Here is an 18,257-nt window from a genome sequence, read left to right as displayed (position 1 = left end):
AAATCACCGATGCAGAATGTTTAGGAAATGGCTTGGACAAGATTTCTGGTTGTTCTTCGTCCTCATCCTCGATTAACAAATTTTTGTCAATACAGTCCTGAATGATGTTTTTAAGGACAAAACAGTGTTCGGTGTCATGTCCAACAGTCCGGTGAAACTTGCAGAATTTATCAGTCCACTTTCCCATAGCAACGGGAGGATCTGCCACCTTGGGGAGTTTGATCATCCCTTTCGACATCATATATTCCAGGATGTCTTCGCGGAACTGCTCTAGAGCTGTGAACTCCCGATCATAACTCCATCCCTCATGCTTCGGCTTCTCTGGCTGTTTCGCTTCTGGCTGCGGTGCTGATTGGACGAGTTGTGGCTTAACAAACTTCCCTTTCTGGGCCACAGAGTTCGTTCTTTCGGCCTTGGAGTGCCCGACATTCTTACTACGATTTTTCTTGCTTTTTTTGCTGCCAGAACTACTGTTGTGGTCTAAGAAATTCGTAGAATAAGCAACATGTGCTTTCTTCTTCTGCTCAGGATTCCCTCGGACGAAAGGGTAACCCTCATATAGGCCATTATCCAGTCCTGTCTCGAGCCACTCGGCTCTCTCAATCAGTTTGATGAATGACTTGGCGGGAGATATGGAAATGAGGTTCCTCAGAGGCTGGGCAAAGTTATTCAAAATGATTTGTAGGGCATGCTCCTCTGGGATGAGAACCTTCATTTTGTTACAGGTGCTCCTCCACCTGTGAATGAATTCACCAGCTCTCTCATTCTCATTTTGTTTTAAATTATACAGATGGTTGAGAGTTGGCGAGGCCTCCATGTTGAACATGAAGCGCTCAATGAAGAGATTCATGATTTTATCGAAGTCTCTTAGTTCGATAGGGTTGATATGGTCTGCATACCACCTGGTCGTTGTTCCTTCCAGACTGTGAGGAAAGCAAATGAATAACGCCCAGTTGTCTTTCCTGAAACGGCCGCACTCAGCATAGAATGTGGCCAAATGAGCCTTGGGATTACCTGTTTCGTCAAACTTGAGGAACTTCTGAGGGAGATTCTCCAGGTTATCATCCCCGTCTAGGCCGTTATAGAAATCTTTGCCAGAATAGGTCTGCTTGCCTTTGCTTTTGGCCTGGATGTCCTTAATTGCTCGAGTCATTTCTCTCATCTGCTCGTTCATTGGATCCTCAACCAGAATGGGTTTGTTTACAGATTCAGACCTTGCAGTGATCTTCACGAACTGCTACGGAGGATTCTGATGGTAGACAAACTGCTCTTCCTTTGACTCTTCTTCTGCTGATTCCGAATCTTCAAAAGTAGTGTCTAGCTAAACTTTCTTCCTGACAATCCTGACTGGCTTTTTCACAGCTTTCTTCTTTGGTTTGCTCTTTGGAGCAACCTTCTTTAGACTGGCCTCAGCTTGTTCTGACATCATCCAGGCCATCATCTTTTGGAATAGACCGTACATGGAAGGGTCGATATCATCTTGCTTGTTCTAGCCCTATCCTCTGACCGACTTGGGAGAATCCATTCCTTCATTCTCACTGTCGCTGTGCTGAGGAGCTGTCTCTTTTCCAGCTATTGTCTGAACCATCTTGTCAATGCCAATGATTTCTATGGAATAAAGGAATGGTTAGAGCTCGAAAGGACTTTTGAAAACACGACCTTTTGAGAAAAAGATAAGAATGAAGGAATTGATAGATAATTAAACAAATTATCCCATCACCAGGGATCAGGTCATCACAAAGCTTGTGATAATTGCATCACCATTTTGCGGTAACGGAAAATGCACCTTGATACCTATGCGAGGTCGTCCATCATGATAAGAGATAATTGAAGAAAAATATAAGGAAAAGTCACATTACTAGAATGAGGTCGTCACGAGAATTGTAACTAAAAACAAAATAAAAGAATAAAATTTTGGCCAAAAAAGAGATTTTTAACAGAACAAAAAGTTGAACTTTATTGATGACAATTTCAGATACAAAGAGAAGGTGGGCAGACAGTTTGCCACCATTCTCGATATTCAGAAGAGACATTGGGTCCAGGAAATACAGACAAAGGAATGAAGGAGTCCCAAGTGTATTTGGTTACATGGTATGCCCCAGACCACTGATCCGACTGTAGATCAAATTATGGCATGTGACCCGCCGAGAAGCGAGTGTTGACACGAACTTGCCGCTGCGAGAACTGTCTGAGACACCTGTCTGGCTGATAGTCGACACAGAAGAAAGGACCGAGCAGTCTGTAACGCTTGCTACGAGCATAAGTGTAGCGAGGAGCTGACTCTTGCCTGTCAAAGTAATCCCAAAGGATCTCTTCCTGGTGCAGACTCTCGATCAAAGTTCGATACTGAACGACAGACTTCGGCTTCTTTCTGCTGAACCTGAAGGAACTGGCTTTCGATGGCACATGTCGCAAGAACCACGACTGCAAAGCGTAGGTGCATCTTTCCATCAGAATGGTCTCTCCAAGGGCGAAACGAGCTAAGCCTCGGTAGAGAAAGGATAAAGCTGCCATGGATACTGAAAGTTGACGGGTCTGCTTGCTTCCCCATCTTTGAAAGAGTTGGGCGACTCTGACATCGATGAAATTTTGACCGTCTTGAAAGAATGTCAATCCTACTGTGCATAGGACCATGACATGCTGGATTCTTTCTTTCGCTGCTCGAGACAAGGTGTCAACTTCCTCGTAGGCTCTATACTTGCGATAGAGTCCGAACAGATCGATGAACTGACTTCCGTTGATCTCAGTGAGAGGCCAAGATCTGCTCCCTGTTGCTCTTGCTAATGCTTCTCGAACATCTATACCCTTGACATTAATCAGGAATTGTTGCTCGACTGGATCATCTGGTTGACCAGCTGGCTCACGCAATCCCATGATGTCGCTGAATTCATCCATTAGCAGAGTCATCTCTCCCCATGAAAACCAAAATATGCAGGTACGTGGATTCCACCGTTCTTCCATAGCTTGAATCAAATTGTCGTTGATGGTTCACTTGCCTACTGTTGATGTCATCTCCAATCCACAATCATCCAAGTGGTTTGAGAACATACGCGAGAAGGTGGCGAACCAAGAATAATACCACCGAGGGAAGAAGGAATGAGACTAGATAACCCGATGATCCGGGGTTCCATCCCTCATTTGATAGAAGACATGATCTTGGGGAAAGACAGCATAGAGGGAATTGGACGCCATTGGAAAGATACTGAGGAAAAAAAAAGAGAATTAGATAGGATGCAGGACTTACGGATAGACTTTTGAAGAAAAGAGGGTAGACATAAATCCTGGAAATTTTGAAAGATTAGGGGAATTTAGGAATAAAGGATTTCCAGGGTTTTTAAAAGAAATTTGACATAAAAGAGGAAAGAATGTAGGAAAAGGAAAAATATACCTGGGGTTTTTGAAAATAAGGGGAAATTTTGAATAACATACCCAGGTTTTTTAGAAGGTTTGATATATAAGGAAACATTGCATAATCAAAGCTGCACAAACAAGGATGCGCACACAGCACCCCCTAAAGGCTGACTCTAAATACAATATTTGAAATGGCTTGTAAGACCTTAATCCTAACTCTATGGTTCAGATCATCTGATTCCAATCAAGCTACGCCGATATACTCGAGCCGAAGCTCGAAGTACGTGGCATAGAAATATTTTCTTCGGTTCTAAGGTAATAGCTTCCCAACATCCTTGAGCACTTACCGATATACCTCGGACTATGGCCCTTAGGTACGTGGTAGGGGGGCGCGAACCCAAATAAGTGGTCCAGTTGTGAGGCTCTCTCCCAAACTATGGTTCAGTGAGACAACCCAGCAACGTGAAGATCGGGACAATATAGGTAGGGATGTTTTAAAAAACATGTTCAACATACAATAAAACCAGAAGGCTCTAATGCAAGTCCTAAAGAGATAGATATTAAATGAAGAAGCATACACTTACATACATTGTTTGCATTCAATCCCTAGAATTGAGGAGAGTTGTATTTTAGACCTAAATCTAATGTGAACATGAAATAATCTCCTCAATATGGTCCTACCAAACCATACTTAGATTCTATATGCAATGATGTCAGCTTAGGACAGAGTCTAGGCTCCTAAGTTTTGCATGAAAAATGAAGCTGACATTTGTAGAATAAAGAGTTAGATAATATAAAAGCAAAGCAAAGGCACAAATTCAGCTGGATGAAGACGAGTTTCATCTCGGTCGCCAAACTTTTGTGATCATGCAAAATTTTCCTCTCGTTCCTCTTTTCCTTTCTCTTCGCTTTTCTAACCTCTATTATCTTTTTGAAGGGGAAATAAAAGATAGAAAAGAAGAGAGAATGAGAAAAAAAGAGAAAGATAGAGGAACTCTTTTGCAAGGTCTTATCTGACCAAAATTAAAAAAAAAATATTTTAAAATCACTCACCTTCGTTTTGAAAATCTTTGGAAAAAATAGAGAGACGGGATTCGCTCATCGGTACGAGGTTCGACCATTCCTGATGCCTTTACTAGGGGTAATCGAACCAAGGATCGAATTTATGCCTTTTGCTTTGCTAAAATATCATCTAAGAATTTATTCTAAGTCTAGATGCACAAAGAATCATGCTTGTATGAATGCAAAAATGTATGCTCCTTTGGAAAAATGATTTGAAAATTTCCAAGTTTTCTGAGATGAAATTGATAATGGAGTGAAGAAATGATTTAAAGGATTGATTTGGATCTTAGATTTGGAATCTAACTCAGGATTTGAAATGGCTCGGGAAGAAGAGATTTGAATTTTCAAGTTATGGAATGAGCAGGATTTAGAGAGATAGATCTGTGGAAAGAGGAATTTGGAATTGGAATTTTTGAGACAAGAATGATTTTTCAAAGTCATAATAGACTTTGAATTAGAATCAGTTTTCAAGGATCGATTTTGAATTCAATATCAGAATAGAAATTTGAATTTAGACTTGAGAAATAAATTTGAAATTGGCTTTGAGAATAGAAGATGAAATTAGATTTGAAATGAAATTTTGATCTAACATCCGAGATGGAACTGGATCTGAGATAGGGTTGGATTCGGGTTCTGGAATTCTAAGTGGGATTGAATCTGAAGTCTGAGATCCAAGATTGGATTGGATCTGGAATCTGGAACCTAAATTGGATTTAGATCTGAAGTCTAAGATCTAAGATTGGATTGGATCCAGAATCTGGAACCTAAATTGGATTTGGATCTGAAGTGTGAGATCCAAGGTTGGATTGGATCCAAAATCTGGAACCTAAATTGGATTTGGATCTGAAGTCTGAGATCCAAGGTTGGATTGGATCCAAAAACTGGAACTTAAATTGGATTTGGATCTGAAGTCTGAGATCCAATATTGAATATGGATTCTGAATCCTAAATGGAATTGGATCTGAAATCTGAGATCCAAAGTGAAATTGGGTTCTAGATCTAGAACTGGATTTTGAAGTTTAAATTTAGAAGATGAATCAAGTATTTTAAAGTTTGAATTGAGCTTTGAAATTGGACTTGAATTTGAAAATGAAAATTTGAATAGAACATTGATTTTTGAAATTTCAAAGTCAGATTGGACTTTGAAATTGAAATCTTAAATCTTTGAAATAAGAAGAATGAATTGAAATGGAGATTGAAGAAAGATATTTGAGATCTCTTGGAGTTTTGGAAAAAAAATTTGGAAATATGATGCAATTCTATCCTAAATGATGAATGAACTTAAAGAATTTGGAATTGGATTTGAAAATCATATTTCCTTCTTTAAATGAATGCGAATAGGATTGAAGATATAATATATCCGTGACTATGGTCATTGAATATATTATATAATAATCATATTTGAACTCAGGTGAAGAATAAGATATATTTTGGTGCTTTTATAGAGTTTAAGATGAAATTAACTCTCAATATATCCTGACTATGGCCATTGATATATATTTTGAGCTAATTTTAAATTAAACTCTAATAAAAGAAAAGAATATTTGATAGTATGATGATTTTTTAAAGGGATCCAGTGTTATTATATAAAAGATGAAAATCCTAAGTTTTGTTCATATCCTGACTATGGCCATTGATGCAAATCATCAACTTAGGATTAATCATCTCCTATTAGAATGGTGCATGTGCCATTCATGTTTCACCATTTGTGAAATTTTGAGAATTAAAGGCGAAATGAGATAATACAAATAATTTATGAAATTTGCATGCTCATCTATTCTAATCTAGTGCTAGAAATGTAGAATTTTCATTATAGCCTAGCTATTACATCATGGAATTGATATTAAAATTTCCAAACCAAGAAAATAACATTTTTCATACACTTCCTGCAAAATCCAAATTAGCTCAAGATGAAAGATATGTGTACAAAAAGACATCATGTTGTATGCCCATGATGGAGTGGATATCCAATGTGTCCATGTGATATATTATGCTAATGTGAAAACAAAATTCAAAGTGTACATGAGATGATGGAACACTCATATATCTAAATGAAGAATGTATGCGAAACACATAGGACTAAGTATATGCATAGGACTAAGTGTATGCCTACAAGGACATATCTACCTAGGTATATGCCTAAGTACACATGGAAATGCAATCCTAATATGCATATGTGATATTTATATACAATAGGTATGCACAACATGCATATGCAGTATGAGATACTCATGCCCATGTATATGTGTGGCAGGTAATGGAGATGATGCCGGTAATGAATAAGTAGTCTAAACTATGACTGTACCCAAGTTACAATGAAACACAGACAAGGCTACCTATTGTGAAATCCCAGCTTTTAATCTAACATAACTTGCTGCAACATGCATGTGCAGTGATGTTTTACAGGATGTACATTACAAAGGATCTGTAGTGATGCCATATGTATATGGGTGCAGGAAATGGATACATGCTATTTGAGATGAGTGCCATGGACTGAATGTTGTTGGGACAAGGACATACATTGTGCCTGTGATGGCAGGTTGATAAAGTGGTATAACAGATGTGCACAGATGCCGCCTTGTGGTCTGGTACAAGGGCACAGATGGTGATGTGACTGCGAGAGGTGATCAATGTGCTTATCGTCAAATGATAAACACATTTAGTGCCTTGGATCCGGCAGTATAAGACCATCGAAAGGCGGGTGCACAGAACATAGTATCATCATGTGCAGTGTGAAACTGATGATTCAAATGTGATATTTCTAAAAGACTTGACTAAGTTCAGTGTGAGCTAAAACAGGATTCACAATATAAACAGGGTATCATCCACGTTGTAAAAGGAAAAATGTTAGAGGGAATCATTGCACTCGCCCAATTGATTTCAATAAAAAAAATATCCAAGATAATCAATGATGAATAGAGCAAAGCAACAGGGGTTTTTAGTTTCGACTTAGCTCCAGCATGAAGAAATTTTAGCAAAATATCAATTGATACTAACTTCTTGACAAGAGAAAATATATCCAACTTCAAGTTTTTTTTTTTTTAAAAAGAGGTGGGATGAAACTTAACTGGTGAAAGAAGGTCCTAGGTATGCAATCCTGTGAACAAATTCCAGCAGTCAGATATACATGGTAATTCAGAAGTAATGAAGAGAAAGAAGAGAAAAAGAAAAAGAAAGAAAAAAAAATCTTGAGCTAACCATATATTACAGTTACACCATTAACAACAAACATCTGATTGACAGGGATTCATTACAAATAGCGGGGGATGACCTTACTCCCTAAAATTTTAGACATTCAAGTGGTTAAAGATATAATTGAAGGGAGAAAATGAAAGTATACTTGTGAACACCCCAAAATTTTCAAAATGTTGTAAATATTCCCTTTTTGCCCCTGATTCCTATTTCTGAGTAATTTTTAAATCTAAATTCCATTTTATTTTTCAAATTTTGTTGAAATTAAATTCATTTTACATATCTGACTCAATTTCGGATCCGGATCCAGATAAAAGATTCAAATTTGAGCTTCGTTGTCCAATTTTTAAATCAAATTCTCAAAATTACCAAAATAACCTTTTTAAAGGCTCAGACAGTTTGTCTGGTATCCGTTTGGATCCATCATGTTATATTCTTCAATTTGAGCTTTAAAACTCAAATATTTTCTTAAAACTGGGTCCAAACCCATTTTCTGAAGAAATTTCCCCAAGATAACCGTGATTTTTCAAAAAAACCCTTCTTCTGTAGAATATTTTGAAATTTTGCAAAATTAGTTTAAATTCCTTAGTTTTTAGAGTTTTTGTCCTCAAAAATACAAAAAATATAGAAAATGTCAAGAAAAAAACAAAAAAAATAAGAAAATAGAAAATGAAAAAGAATACAAAAATAGCTTCTTAAAAAACACCCTTTTGAAAATCAAGTTTTATGAAAAGCACTTTTTAGTGAAATTTTGTTAAAACCCCCCTCTTTGTAAAATCTTGAAAGTAAAGGGGGCACGTTGCAAAATCCTCCTTTTAGGGTTTTAAACGAAGAGGACAATGCCTCTCACTACCGTCTTCTCCCTCTCTCGCCCGAACTCTCCAGAACCTTTTCCTCCAAACCCTTCATCGCCTACCCTCTCCCTCCTTCGTCCATCTCTAACGAACTCCCCATTCTCAGATTCTCTCGCCCGAACCCTCCTTCTCTCCCTTTAGGAGAAGCACGCAGGCAAGACTCTTCCCCATCATGTTTCACCTCCCCATTTCCTCCTTATTCCTTCTTCTCCATCCATTATCGCCTCTCACCCCCGCATGCTCCCTTCTTCAACTTCTCTGACCCGTTTGCAAAGCTACAGGTCAGTAACTCATCGTCTTCTATTCTTTTAGTATTGCTTTCTCCCCTTGCTTCTGTATCATTATGCTCTTTCTAATCTTTTTTTTTTTTTAAATTTTCTTTTCCTTCTTCAAACTGATGACCGACGATGCCTCACAATGGCATCGTCGATCCATCCGATCTTTGGCGTTATCTCTGCACTTGTTTTTTTTTTTCCTTACTTTCTATGCTTTACTCTTGACTTTCTGGTTTTCCCCCATTTATGCACTGTCGATGATGTTGAGCTTGCCTATGAAACCTCAACTCATCTCTTTGCAACAGGAACAGAATGATCAATTCCGACATCCATCTTGTTTTTATTCTACTTTATTTTATTGTCCATCTTTGTTGAATTCCTGCAGTTTATATCAATGTAATATCAGTTTATGGTCGATATTTCCTTCATCGTTTTACTCTCTGTATCTCTCATTTTTTTTTCTTCTTTTCGTTTCACATTTGCATATGATATTTTCAGTTGGGCTATTTCCTATTTTGATAGAGCCACCACTTTCTGCAATCGGTGATTTGACTCATTTCATCGATCTATATTTCCTGAGATTGCCTTCCTAGCTCATATTTTGCAACATTAGCTTATTATTTTTTTTTTGTTCTGATTGTTTTCTTTTCTTTCTTCTTTCTGTCTCATTTCCTTGAATCGTCAATTTACTGTTTGTCGCTGAGGATCCCTTTCAATTTGTTCTATTCATCATCGTCATTTTCGGTAGTCCTGCTGGTTTGCTTGATTGGTTAATGGCGTTGGCAACACTATCTTTGGCCCCATCAACATCATCGCCGTTAAGGCATCCCCTAGTGGTATGCCCTTTGATTGCACTTTTGGGGTTGATATTTTTAAACAATATTTTTTCAATGAAATACATGGGAAAATCGTCAACCAAAGATATAAAACCGACTTTCCACCGAAGTGGCGAGTACGGGTCGAATCCACAGGGAACAGGATAACTCTGAATTAATTCCAAAATAACATTTTATTAATAAAAACAAAGTTTACAACTATGTCAATGTTTACAAGTTATATTAAATAACATTCTAAACTATGAAAATAAAATAAAATCGGAGGCTAAGTCTTCTGCAGGTCTCCAGGAGCATTTCTGTCTTTTCACATCAAGTGCAGTCGCACATTATAATTGAATTACACCTGTGAACCTGTTCTAACTTAACAACCTACACAATAAAAACACAAAATCAGTAACTAAATCAAGAATTTATCTAGATTACATCTACATTATTTCTAAACTATTTCTAAATTAAATTAAAGTTAATTTAAACATCTAAAACTAAGATTATACTAACTGAGTAAACTAACTAAGCTAAGCACTCTAATTACTCTAAATACTGTTAATTTACTGATTACACAACTAGAAAACAGTAAAACTACCCGAAATTAAATAATTACTTAAAAGACTGTTTTGTCCCTAAAGAAGGTAAAAATGGATTCTGACAGCTTTTTGCAAAATGACTGTTTGAGGGGTCAAACGAATTCCAAAATTAGTCAAATCACTTCTATTCTGTAAAAGACAAATCCAAGAATCTGACACATTTTACAGAAGTAAAAAATACGTTCTGGATCTCCAGAACGAAGCGTTTCAAAATCAGGATAATTTGGGAAATCGCTGGACCCGAAATTTCAAAATCAGAAAAAGCTGTTTTCATAATACGCTTAAAAACCAGACCAAATCAACTCGGATCGAGCTGAAATTTGGTCTGCAGACAGTTAACACACCAATGTGGAGAATAGAAAAATAATATTCAGAAAACTCACGAAAAATCCACATGAACTAGCTAGTGCACGATCGGGTAAAAATTAGGGTTTTGGTTCAGTGCACTATTCATCCCTTTTAATCCACATTTGACATTTGGACATTGAATTACGTATAAAAACAGTCCTAACTGAACCTATCCTACTGTTAAACTACAGAAAACAATAACAATTAAACTAAGTTATAAATTCTGAGCAATACCATAACCTAAACTCACTAATACTCTAAATAAGATATCTAAATTAATCTACACTCTAATTGAACCTAATTTATAACATCTAATATCACTAACTAAATTAACTATCTATTCTATTATTAATTCTAACTTACGGTTAGTCTAACTAGCTAAAATTACTTACTACTAAATTAAACACTAACTATCTAACCTAAATGACAAATCTAACTAAATCTAACATAATCTAACTAACATGATTACCTAATGAACTAATTAATCTAATGTTAATTCTAACCTAATAACACAACTACTAATCTACGGTTACACTAACTAGGGTTTAACTAACTACGGTCGGCTACTTAAGGTTAGGGGCGGTTTAGGATAGGACTTTGATTAAACGCCACCTTAGGGTTACTTCCTAACTAACTAAGGTAGGGGTAACTAATTAAGGTTAACTAATGGGTCGGTTAACTATGTAACTATGGTTAGTTGGGGTGGCGACTTGGATTAGGTAGGGTTAACTAAGGTTAGGTAAGGTTGGTTACTTGGTAATTAACTATGGTTTAACTAGAATGGTTAAGGTTTAACTAGGGATCGGTTATGGATAAGGTAGGGTTAATACCTATGGTTAGCTAAGGTCGACTAGGGTTAATTAGTCTAACTAACTAATGTTTAATCTAACTAGAACTAAATACTAACTAGGGTTAGCTATAGGATTGGTTAATGAGGGTCGGTTAGAACTAACTAGGGTTAGGTAAGGGTTAACTAGGATTGAATAAGTAGGTCGGTTTGGGTTAAGTAGGTTTGACTAACTACTAGGGTTAACTAATTAGAATTAACTAACTAATTAAGGTTAGTTGAGGATAAACTATAGTTAGACTAGGGGGTCGGTTAAGGATATGGCTTTAAATTACACGCCACCCTAGAGTCATCAAATATGGTAATTATACACACTAATGTTAATTCCTAAAATCTAAATCAACTCCTACATTAAATAGAAACTAATGTTAGCACCTACTTAAATAAGTATACACGACTTTTACAAACCTAATTTAATTCCATAAACACTAACCAAATTAGAATACACGAATTTCTAAAATCTATACTATTACTTCATTACTAATTTAAGTAACACCTAATTAAGACTAAATCAATCTAAGCAATACTAAATAGGGCTTTAAAGATAGCAATCCACGAATTTGGTATGAACCCTCTCCTCTTTATTGCCTTAATTGCACCTAGGGAAAGGTTTCAATTTCAAAAACCATCCAGCTATTAAAATCCACACGTTTTTCCATATTTGCATTAAAAGCATTAAAACCTTTTGAATTCTTTCCCAAAAACACACTATACGATTTTGGCTAGCTTTTGAAAAAAAGAGATAGCATTTATCTTCTTGCCAAAATCGAGTAAATCATTTTGGAACTCTTTTGAAAATCCAAGCATTAAATCCTCTTTTTGAAATTCTTTCCCAAAGCATCCCACACGATTTTTGGGGTTGCTTTAAATAAAAATTGGAATTTCAAATCATGCTCCAAAAGTCGTGTAGACACTTTTAGAAGATCCTTTAGAATTCCCAAGGTTTTCCAACCTTGAAAAGGTAACTCATTTATAGCTGGATTGGGAAATTGAGATTTACTTAAATGCAATTCCAAGAATTTAGAGGGATTGGTCTTCTACCAAAAACGGATTTCCATTGAAAGACCACATTGCCCTTATCTACACTTTACATTATTAAATAATTACTTACTCTAAACTAGAGTTAACCTAACTAAAGTAACTATACCAAAATAATTCAAAGGATATGAATGGGAAATACGAATTGACACAATCTATCACATCAAATACTAAATACAAAATTCAATTACTCAATTAATACTAAGTTAACTAAAATGAAAATCAGGAATTCTAACCAATCTAATTAGCCTATGACTAAATGAACATCAAAAACGTCTAACATTGACCTAACCTATAGAATTTTAATCTACATGAACTGAAACAAGCATTATATTAAAACTATACTAACACATTAGCTAAAATATATGAAATAAATAAATCAAATCAAAATCGACATTATAATATATTATCAAACTATTCAAACTGACTTTTACAAACTTGCTGGACCTCTAATGACCTACATTTGGAGAAGACGACTACACCTCTATGAAAACAAAAAAATCTAATTTTAACTAATACTACTATGACAATGACACATCTAAATTAAACTAAGCTACCATGATTATAATTACTAATTTTAACTAAGAACAAACAACCTAATCCAACTAGTCATGCTGTAAATTAAATAAATAAATCAGAAAAAAAAACGCTAAGTAGGAATCTACTAAAATCGACTATTGCTAAAATATGAAACAAAAATTAATCTACTAAAACATACTCTAAGATTACAATCTATTAGAACCTAAACAGTAATTCACACATTGAAATGAAAACAGTAAACTAAAGAACTACCAAAAAAATACTACAGCCGGCTGGACGACCAACACACAAAATCAATAGACCATCACTCGGTTTTTTCATTTTCACAAAATCTAAAAACGTCTAAGACATCCAATGACATTTACACATTTACTAAAATACTAAACTTGATTAAACACAATATACGAACTTGGAAAACACAAGAGACCATAGACACACAGATCCGAAACTCAAAGTACACGCCCACACTCAAAACATACCAATCGTTGGATGAAAAAGATGATTTTCATCAACAAAAAACCTAAACACACTACGTGCTGGCTTTTGCACGAACAAAAGCTATACTAAGGCTGACGAAAAACATAGAAAATGCAGCACATAACTCACACACATTTTCGGCTTTAGCTAAAAGAGAAGATAGAAGAAGACCTACCTCTTGGGCCGATCCGAAGAATGGGGGGATGAAGAGAAGAGCGGACTTTGCTTGACTCCATGCCACGAGGAACCTCGTTGATGCTGTCTAACATCTCTTTGCTGTACTTTTGCAGGGATCCACAGGTGGTGGTGTTCCGGGAAGAGGAAGAAGAAGAAGAAGTGGTGAAGATGCGTAGAGGGCCGTACGGGGGTAGAGACGACCGGCCATGGAGAAGTAGACTGCACCCCTACCACGGCTAGAACACTCCAATGCTGCAAATACCTGCAAAAGACAACCTCAATGATTAGTTTCAGCAGGGGGAGAAGAAAGACAAGATGTGAAAAGAAAAGAATGAAAGAAGGGGGTGGCGTCTCCATTGAAGATGGCCTCCATGGATGAGGAAGAAGGTGGATGAGAGGGGTGGCTAGGGAGAAGGTGGATGAGTTAGAATCGTGCCCCTAGGGCACAAAAATCAAGACAAAAGATAGATGGAATGGGCGCCCCCTCTCCATTTTGACGATTTTGGTTCTTTTGGCCATTTTACAAAAACAGGTTTAAAAATAAAATATTTACTGGGCGCCTCTTTCTGCAGGGGGTTTTTAGAAAATGTTTTTACAAAACTTAAGTGGGCTGGAGTTGGGTTAAATCCATGTAATTTGGTCCAGATCCAAAGTCCAAATGAGCGTCTGGATCCAAATCTCTCAAATCGGATCTGATATTTGACCCGTTACACTGTAAATGTCATAATTCCTTCAAATTAACTCCGATTTTGATGAAATTCGAACCAGAGCTCCCTAACATCATTATGCACCTAAGTGTATGCTTTAAACCTATAGATGATGCATTTATGCAGTGAAAATGTATTAATAAAACATGATATTTATGCATCATCACCCTTCATTTGAGCTCTCCCATAATATAAGTTCTGGTGCTCCATGGCCAAGCATCTAATGTCCAGTTTCCTAGCTTACATTGCCATGTTGCCTGGAACATCCTCCTTGGCCTCACCACGGAATGCCAGATCCTGCACATGGGTAAGTATGAATATGTGTCATTAAGCATTGGTAAGTAAGGACGTACAGGGAAGAAGCCCTCTGCTAGCAATGACACTTCAAAAAAATTGATCTCTAAGTGTTGGCCTAGAACTAGTGAAAGATGCAGGAATCGGGTAATACAGTTCTATTTGCAATAATCTGGAAGCTTATATTTGATTGTTCTTTTAATTACATTTTTTTTAGTTCCCTGTATCATACTTCTTCTTTTGATTATTTATCACATTTGAGTTTTTACTTTTACTCAGTGCAATCTTAGGTCTCATTGGTTTCCAACATGTGACTGCCCCACTTCAATCTTTTCCGCATCATCTCATTCTAGTTTGCAATTGCATTTTACACTCTGCAGTGATGCACTCTCATGCTTCACATTTTTTTTATTTTATCAGCATCAAATCCACTGCTGTGTAGCGTATTTCACCTCTGTGCCCCAATGTCTTATTAAGTTTATAACTCACATATCACATTGCATCTGTCTATCCCATAGCAGCGTCACTTATATTTCCCTTATCTCCCTCACAGCATTGTGGTTCTCCCACATGGTATCTACCTAAATCGGTAGATCACCCCTAGTTACCTACGATTCCCAGTTTGCATGTAACCAATGGTGTTCCTTTGCTGGACATTACACATTTCCTGTTCAAATTAAGTTTGTAGCATTTCTACAGCCACATCTTCCACATTATACCTTGGAAAAGGGTTGTAAGTAGTGCTGGAAGTTCAACTTACAAAGGCTTTGTTGAAGTCAACTGGATAAATTCACCTGGAAATTCCTTTGCTAGATAATGGCGCCAATCGATTCATGGCTGCTGAAGGTGACTCATCAAGAGGCTGCATTGTGATTGAACACCAACATTTCGGTCACCCCGTTCCATCCCCTGCATTCCATCGTCACTATACACCTTCAGATCTGCATCTCTGCAACTGGAAACACATATCCCACAACTTGAAGTTGCGTCTGGATGCATATTCATGATTCAGAAGTCTAGAAAAATTACTGGGGAATCGAGTGGAAATATGAATTCACGAGCTATGGAAGAGCAGAGAGGTGCTGGAATCAGACTACAAAGCTAATCCTATAAGATATAGGATCCAGATGGGAGCATTCTGCCGAAGGCTCAAGGATGTCTTCAGAAAATTTCATCTTGGGAGTTTGATATCTTTTCATTTGTTTTCTCATCTACTTCAGAATTGATGCTCTATTACTTTAAGTTTGAGCATTGGGAGAAGAGGATTATGGCAACCAGATCAATGATTTTTCACATAATAAGCATGCTCAAAAATATGCAAAGCATGATGTCTTTTCTCTCCAGCTCCATCTGCCATGTCTGGGATGTATTCCAGCTTGCTCTCGCATCCTTCGTCCAGTATTGTGCTTGCAGTAACCGTAAGTCATCAAATGGCCAAGAGTGGCTGTGAGGAGACGAATCCTCTGGATGATCCCAGAAGAGCCTTTTGCAGGCAAGGCACTGCTGGATGCTAAGTGCTTCAAGCGAGGATATTTGTCAGAGATTTTGTTCCAAGTGGTTTAGCTTTCTTGATGATTAATGAACCAGCAATGGTAAATTTTTTTTTTGAGGACCCTTGGACTTCAGTCATTGGTGAAGCATGTTGATTGCTTCACTCTTAGTCAAGGAGTTATGCCAGCAAGTTTCAAGATTCTCCACAATCATGCAAGAGGTACTGACACAATGGTTGTTGATGTTGGAGGAACTGCTATTGGAAGAGTAGCACCAGTGGATTCTGGGTTTTGGTGGATATTCATGTTGCATGCTTACACAAAAGCTACATGAGATCATTTCCTAATAGAAATGCTTGATTGCCAAAGAGGAATGAGGTTGATATTATTGCTTAGCCTTTGTGAGGGATTTGACGCTTTTCCAACTCTTCTTTGTGCGGATGGTTGCTGTATGGTTGACCATAGAATGAGTATCTATGGTTATCCTATTGAGATACAAGCATTGTTCTTTATGGCATTGAGGTGTGCTCGTCGGCTTCTGAGGGCAGAAGGTGGTGGGGAAGGATTCATAGCAGTGATAGACAAAAGATTATGTGCTCTCAGATATCATTTGTGCATTTATTTCTTGCTTGATTTTCAACAATTAAACAATATTTTTACAAGACTGAAAAATACCCTCATACTTTTGTTCAATGTTAATCCCGAATCAATCCCAGATTGGTTATTTGATTTCATGCCAACAAATGGTGGATACTTTATTGGGAATGTCAGTCCAGCTCAAATGCATTTCAGATGGTTCACTTTGGGCAACTGCACAACAATTTTGTCATCGTTAGCTACTCAGGAACAATCCTTATCGAGAAGAGATGGAAGGATCTTGTTGGTGAAATGCCTCTTAAGGTCACCTATCCAGCTCTGGAGAGTCATGAATGCCAGATAGTCATAGGTTATCATAATGGTGGCTCTTGGCCAGTTCTTCTGTGGTTGCTCACAACAGCTTGCATTAAAATAGGGAGACCAAACATAGCAAGAAAGGCTTTTGAGCTTGCTTAAGGTGGGCTTCACAAGGATGGCTGGCCAGAGTATCATGATGGTAAAACTGGTCAGTATATGGGCAAACAATCACGCAGGATTCAAATCTGGTCAATTGCTGGTTATTGGGTCTCCAAGATGATGCTTGAAGATCCTTCCCATCTAGGCTTGGTCTCACTTAAGGAGGAGAAGATCAAACTTTCACTTGTTCGGTCGACCACATTTTGTTGTTGAGCCACATACAAACAGGATTTTTTTTTCTCTCTCTCTCTCGAGCTGCTTAAGCAAAGGTTCATGCTGGTCCAATCTACCTATACACAAGTAACTTACATTTGGTATGAGAAGCTTTCTTTTCTTTTGCCTCTGCTGACTTAACTAGGGACAATAACCAGCAATCAGGTATGCAACCTCTTCCTTTATCTCTTTATGTCAATGTTTTCACTGTAATCTCTATCCTTAGTTCCCAAGCATCATTCAGTACATATTTTGTCATTGCATTTCCATTGACATGTACAAATATTTCATCAATTATGCCTTAAGATCAAGGTGATGTTAATCATTTTCTATACACATCATGTACTAACTCCGCCTTTTGCAGGAAATACATGGAAAATGCAATCCTCTTCTTAGCTTAGAAATTCTTTATCTTAAGTCAATGATGTAATAGTTAGATGATCATGAGAAATTTTACATTTTCCAGCTTTTAGATAGAATGAACGAGCATTGTAAATGTCATAAATTGCATGTTTTCATGCTTTTTGCCTTTAATTTTCAAAAATCTCACAATGGTGAAACACGAATGGCACGTGCACCATTTCGTAAAAGGTAATTGATCCTAAGTTGATGATTTACATCAATGGCCATAGTCAGGATGTAAACAAAACTTAGGATTTTTATCTTTTATAAAATAACACTGGATCCTCTTCAAAAAATCATCATATTTTCAAATATTTTCTTCTTTTATTAGAATTTAATTTAAAATTAACTCAAAATATATATCAATGGCCATAGTAAGGATATATTGAGAATTAATTTCATTTTAAACTCTATAAAAGCACCAAAATGTTTTATTCTTCACCTGAATTTAAATATAGATTATTTATAATACATTCAATGACCATAGTCAAGGATGTATTATATTTTCAATCTTATT

General features: G+C 36.9%; 1 pseudogene; it reads left to right on the top strand.

Moving 5' to 3' along the window:
* The first annotated feature begins 15,909 nt into the window (after positions 1-15,909).
* On the top strand, positions 15,910-17,338 carry LOC149822439 (putative alkaline/neutral invertase B pseudogene; annotated as a pseudogene).
* The last annotated feature ends 919 nt before the right edge of the window (positions 17,339-18,257 follow it).

This window comes from Nuphar pumila, chromosome 11 (assembly GCF_984573655.1).
Source record: "Nuphar pumila chromosome 11, dmNupPumi1.hap1.1, whole genome shotgun sequence".
Classification (NCBI taxonomy): Eukaryota; Viridiplantae; Streptophyta; class Magnoliopsida; order Nymphaeales; family Nymphaeaceae; genus Nuphar; species Nuphar pumila.
This window is presented reverse-complemented; position numbering and strand designations above follow the sequence as displayed.